We start from the raw sequence: 6,000 nt of genomic DNA, 5'->3' as shown, positions 1-6,000 counted from the left end.
ACACTTTATTATTCATTTTGTTATCATGCCAGTCTTTCTTTTTAAGCAGGAGAGAGATTGAATGAAAACAAGAGAGGGAGAGAAGTAGAGAGGGATAGATCAGAGATATTGAGAGAGTAAGAGAGAGATGGCATAACGGTGGAGAGAAAGAGGCGTTTTAGCAGAGCGAAAGGGAGGGAGACAGAGAGAGTCAGAGAGAGAGAGAGAGGAAAAGAGAGAGAGAGAGAGAGAGAGAGGGGGGGGGGGGGGGAGAGAAGAAGGATAGCTGGACGATCATAATTTATTGATTATATATAATTCTAACATAATAGGTATCTTTCTCGTTTTAAAAATAAAGGATGAGAAAAGAATACTACATCTGGCTGATTTTCAGGCACACACGAACGTTTTATTTCTTGCAAATCGTATTCTGAAAATCAAAATTATATATATTATGTTAATTGATACAATAAGTAGGAAATAGCAAACGTGACGTTTTACTAGTGCCACATATTGTATGCCTCATCGGGAATATTTTAATATATGATTTCCCGGCGAAATTCGCGAGTTTGTCATTCGGGGAGGGGGGGGGGGGGGGGGGGGGGGGGTAAGAGCACATTTTTGTGTGTGTGTGTCCCATAATTTGGAAAATTGGCCGATCGATATTTCGCTTTGTAGGGGGGGGGGGGGGGTAAGGTCAGCTTTTTGGGGTCACCCATTACCACAATTTTTCAGTCTCCCTTTTACTCCCACTCCTCCTCTCTCAGGCTCTTACCTCCCCCTCTCTCTCCTCTCTTTCATCCCCCGTTTTTTTGGTTCCCCTTTTCTCTCTGTTCTTTTTTTCTTTCCTGTTATTTTTTTGCTTGCTTTTCCTTTTTTTCCTCTCCTCCCTCTTTTACTTTTTTCTCTTTCCCTCTTCTCTTTTCTTTCATTCTTTTCCTTTGTTTCCCTTATTTTCCTTTTTTTCCTTTCTTTCCTTTTTTTTTTCTTCTTTTCTTTCCCTTCCTTCTCTTTCCCCCCTCCCCCTTTTTTTTCTTTTCCCGACGGCAGCCCAATTTTACCGACACTATCCTGACGAGTGTGGGGGGGGGGGGGGGGGGGGGTCCACCCCCCCCCCCCCCCCCCTTTGGAGACGCCCCTGTCCCCGGCAGCGCATATTTTTTTTACACAACTGTTTAGCCACTTCAGTCAAATATACTGTGCAAACGACTAGAGACAGAGTCTAGCATTACCCTTAGCAGTGTTACACAGTGTACATATTATACTCGTCATTTGTGTCGGGTTAAATCTATCCTCTCTTCTCTTTCATTATGTATTTCTGTGTTCTCCTTCAATCTATCCTCTTCTCTTTTGTCATGTATTTCTTTTTTTATCTTCAATCTATCTTTTTTTCCTTCGTTATATATTTCTTTGTTTTTCCACAATTATTAATCTACCCCCAGTTCTCCTTCGTTATGTAATTCTTTTGTTCTCCTTCATTCTATCCTCTTCTCTTTTGTTTTATGTATTTCTTTGTTTCTCCTTCAATCTATCCTTTTCTCTTTCGTCATCTATTCCTTTGTTTAAATCTGATAGATTTCCTTTCTCCTTCTTTATGTATTTCCCTGTTTTTCCTTAGTCTATGCCTCATCTTAGCTCTTCAATTATGTATTTCTATGTTCTTCCTTTGACTTATCCTCTTCTCTTTCCTTATGTATTTCCTAGTTTTTCCTTCTCCATATCCTCTCCACTATCCTTGTTTTTCCCTTTCTATCAGTTTCCCTTCCCTGGGAGTACGTGCTTGTATAGTGCGCTGACGACTTAGACTCTTTCACCAGAGCACTTTTTGGAACTTTTTCGCGAAAATGGCTAAACAGTTGTGTAAAAAAAATATGCGCTCCCCGGCTGAATCAGTTTGTAACTTCCATTGGTACAACGCCTAGTTGTGTATTAGTTTAGGTTAGGATCAGACGTTGAGGCAATTAATTTCATTTTAGTGGACATAATGTCACGCGTATGGGAATATGGTTTTCTTGAAAACGACTGGCACACGACTCTACAATAAAAACCTAGGAAAACAATAAGATTTCGCGTCGTTCGTTCGTACCGTTCAACTGTAAAAATAAGCATAGAAAGAATTTACGGAGGATGAGTCACGTAAGTAAACACTATTTTTATCCATTTTATGGTGGCATTCCTCGATGATAAATGGTATGTGATGTGTGATCATATACTTCATGTAAATTTGGTTCACGTTTAGTCGGATTTGGCGGTATGAAATTCGTAAATATTAGAGTTCTTTTGGTGTGTTTGTGTGAGATCCGATGTTTATCTCTGTAGGATTTCTCAGCTGGTTTCACCGGCCGCTGCCCCGGCCCCGCCCGCTTCCCTAGCCCTACCTCTGCTCTGGTCTGTTTCGGAGAGCGCCGCTAGCCGCTGGCATGTATCGCTGACATTGCAAACCCTAGCTTAGACTTTTAGTGATTTGTATTGATTAAAGTAGAATATGAGAAAGGAGTTTATGTTACTTTGTTGAATTATGAACTTTCTATCTGTTTTTGCAGTCATTATTTGTTTATTTTCAGTAGACTTCTAGATCTAGGCCTAACTGAGTAGATCTAACTCCTTAAAACCTGGATGGAAAATGAATGATTTTCCTTTCATTGTCCCGTCGACATGGCTTTGATCATACTAGTCTACTTACTTTTCTTTACTTTACTTTAAAGGCAGGCTTTACTACTTCAGCCTGAAGGGATTAGACCACCCAGTGAGCCAGCGAGGTCACTGTGACAGGTGGCTATCTCATTATTAACTCAGCTCTCATTTAACATAAGAAAAAGAGGATCATGGGGGACCAACAGGCACCGATTGGTGAATTTTTCTGTATAGAGGGAGCAAGTACATGTAGCTACAAGTAGGACAGTGTGCCTTTAATACACTTTAATACACAATGTTGTAGGTCTAAGTAAGGTCTCCTGTAGATCCAGGATTCTTCCATGGTTACTGCTATCATGGGAGGTTTCATAAATACTAAGTTCATTTAAAAAAAAACTTAAACAACTTATAATTATTGAGACTAAATCCAGGGTATCGCTTCACAAAACGGTCATAGGTTTCACTCGGTTAACCGACACCCAAATTGACTTACTTACACTTACTTGGGTATACTTAGGTGTAGAGACTGGTTCTGATTCTGTTCTGATCCAGGGGTGGTATTCTGAACATTGTTGTAAGTTTTGTGTTATCTTTTGTTGTATCTTCCAGAGATAACACAGCGCTAAAATTGTTGTAAGTTGGTATTCTGAACATCATTTTATCCCTGTGTTATCTCTCGTAGGACCACCTCTATCTTATCTTTGACCACTGTTGACATGCCCAATTGTATGGACCCTACCAATCAAAATCTGTTTTATATAAGCATAATAAGTAGGTCAACCAATAGGAATACTTTTTGCCATATCTGAAGTTGCGCCTAGCGCATACTAATCTTGGGCGTAATTAGTTATTTGAGCGCTTATTACGCGCGTCATCATTATGCGCTGTGGCATGTGGATCATGAAGACAAATCACGCTTTCACTATATTGGTTAAGATGAGAGCATTAAAATCGTCATATCCTAGCATGTAATTTCTTAGGAAGTTCTCATCTGTGATGTTTCCGGTCAACACACAATCTTCTTCTAACTCGTCTATTGGCACGTAGTTGGTTTTGGGCAAGAGAGATTGCCGCCATTATATCACCACAAAAGATACAACAACCCCCTACCTGTTGTAAATATTGTTGTAAATACCATGCAAGATAAGATAAGATAAAAGATACAACAACTTTCAGAATACCAATTATCTCGACATATTATCTCTCGTGCGCATATGCAAATGAGGATTAAATGCCATTGTATTAATGGTACGCACAATTACAAGCGCACCAAAGTATGAGCGCAGGTGCGGCCAAAGAGATAAGAGAAAAGATACAACAAAAGATAACACAAAAGATACAACAGTGTTCAGAATACCAACTTTATCTTATCTTCAAAGATACAAGATTAGAGATAACACAGGGTTCAGAATACCGCCCCTGGTCATGATCCTCAAGAGGGATATAGAGTCTAAAGATGACTAATAAGAACGTTATCGTTCGAGAGAGAGTGTTTGTTGCGTCTAGAACATTTATTAATTGAGTCACAATACAGGGAGTCCCATCACATTGGAGGCTTAGCTTATTTGTCCCTCTTTACTGTTGCATCCCGTCTCAAGTATGGTTCAAACTTAATATACCAGTTGCAGTTCATAGATACAGTCTGAGCATGCGCGGATTGATCTGCGCATGCGCAGATAAATTAAAGGTCACTTAAACAAAATTGTAAATCACTAAATCCCACTGAGACTAATACAGGATACATGCTCATGAAAGTTATGTACCGGTAATCATTATTTATGCATGCACCTGTGATGCATTCTATTGAACACAGGTGGAAGTACTCTTTTCTAGAGGGCAAACAAAGAATCACCTCCATGGCCCGTATTCTGAAGTCGTGTCTAACTTAGCCACGTCTAAAGTTAAACAACTGTTTAGTTAGACACGACTTAGACAGGACTTAGACGCGAGGTCGTGTCTAACTCCTGTCTAACTAAATTTCGTATTCTGAAGTCGTGTCTAAGTCTTGTCTAACTAAACAACTGTTTAAGTCCTGTCTAAGTGGTGTTTAACTAAACAACTGTTTAAGTTCTGCGCAAGTCGTGTTTAACTCTTAGTCACGACTTCTGCACATGCCCAGTAGGCGTTAATTCTGACGTAAGACCCAATGCGCATGCGTGCGCGCACCGGATAAATAAATTAACGCGCACAGCTAGCTGTGCGCGTGCTGGTACCATGGTGATGTGATCGTGACGTAATGACTAGACTGCATGTACTTTGTGTAGTACGTACGTAGTACACGTACTGGTACTGTACACTGAGATTGAAAACACACTACTTATCAGTGCCTCAGTGCTTGGAAGAACCAGAAAAGAAACTTCTCCAACAGAATGGTTAGTTTATTATAGATTATGGAATTTCCAAGATGTCACCAGTAGATAAGAATAGTTAATATTATCGAGAAAAAAAATTAGGCTACACGAGAAAAAAATCCTGCAAAACGTATTTGAAATTTTAGAGAATGCACGTACCATCGTTCTCCCCCGCAAGTTCGGGGTCAGCAAGTAGAGTGTACCGTCAACGTTGAAAAGCAGCAGAATCGCGCCCTTAAACAGGACTTAAACAACCCCTCGCAGTTGTCTAAAGTTAAACAGGACTTAGACAGGACTTCGTGTTTAACTTTATTTAAACACGACTTCAGAATACCAAAAAAGTTAGACACAGCTTCGTGTCTAAAGTTAGACGGGACTTAGACAGGACTTAGACAACTGTTTAGTTAAACAGGAGTTAGACACGACTTCAGAATACGGGCCCATGTCTTTAGCTGTGATTTTTCCAAAAGGCACACAGTTAGGGGTCATATGACCATTTGCTAACTACGAACTGGTCTATTGGATTGAAATTTGAAATTGTTAATGTGTGTATTAAAAATAACACAATTTAAATGAGATGTCTGTCTCAGAATTAGTGTACATGTACTTTATGACGGTCTTGCTAAACAATTCCCAGATTACTCTAAATTTTTTGTAATTCGAACACAGTCTCTGTGATAAGGACTGTATTAAATTCAAAGATAAAGGTGACTTCTGGTTAAAAAAAAGAAAATGAATTCTCACAGAATCAAACGAAACTTACACTGAATGTTCAAGATTACAAATAAATGTCATTTGCTAAACGATTTTGGTAGAAAATGTATACTGGCTGAGTAATGAGCATAGAAAGATTAGGAAATCAAGATTGGTAGCCCCGACACCATTTGTGTATAGTCCCATATACAGTGCGTCCCAGAAAAAACGAAACCGAGAAGTATCGATGTTTTATCATAACTTTATCACAACCATAATTAATGAATGATACATATTTGGAAAGCTTAGAGTCTCCTCTTTCAGTTGATGCTACTCCGATGAT

At 39.4% G+C, this 6,000-nt stretch overlaps 1 protein-coding gene across 1 annotated transcript in view; it reads left to right on the top strand.

The window, feature by feature from the left end:
- Window positions 1-2,067: 2,067 nt before the first annotated feature.
- Window positions 2,068-6,000, top strand: part of LOC578556 (kinesin-like protein KIF27) — a 44,341-nt gene continuing 40,408 nt past the window's right edge. Inside the window, exon 1 of the mRNA XM_030992631.1 lies at window positions 2,068-2,115. The gene's annotated coding sequence lies outside the window, so the exon portion shown is untranslated. The remainder of the gene's footprint in view (window positions 2,116-6,000) is intronic.

The sequence above is a fragment of the Strongylocentrotus purpuratus genome, unplaced genomic scaffold (assembly GCF_000002235.5).
Source record: "Strongylocentrotus purpuratus isolate Spur 01 unplaced genomic scaffold, Spur_5.0 spur5_scaffold_20, whole genome shotgun sequence".
Taxonomy (NCBI): Eukaryota; Metazoa; Echinodermata; class Echinoidea; order Camarodonta; family Strongylocentrotidae; genus Strongylocentrotus; species Strongylocentrotus purpuratus.
Note: the sequence above shows the minus strand (reverse complement) of the source record. Positions and strands in the feature narration are given on the sequence as shown.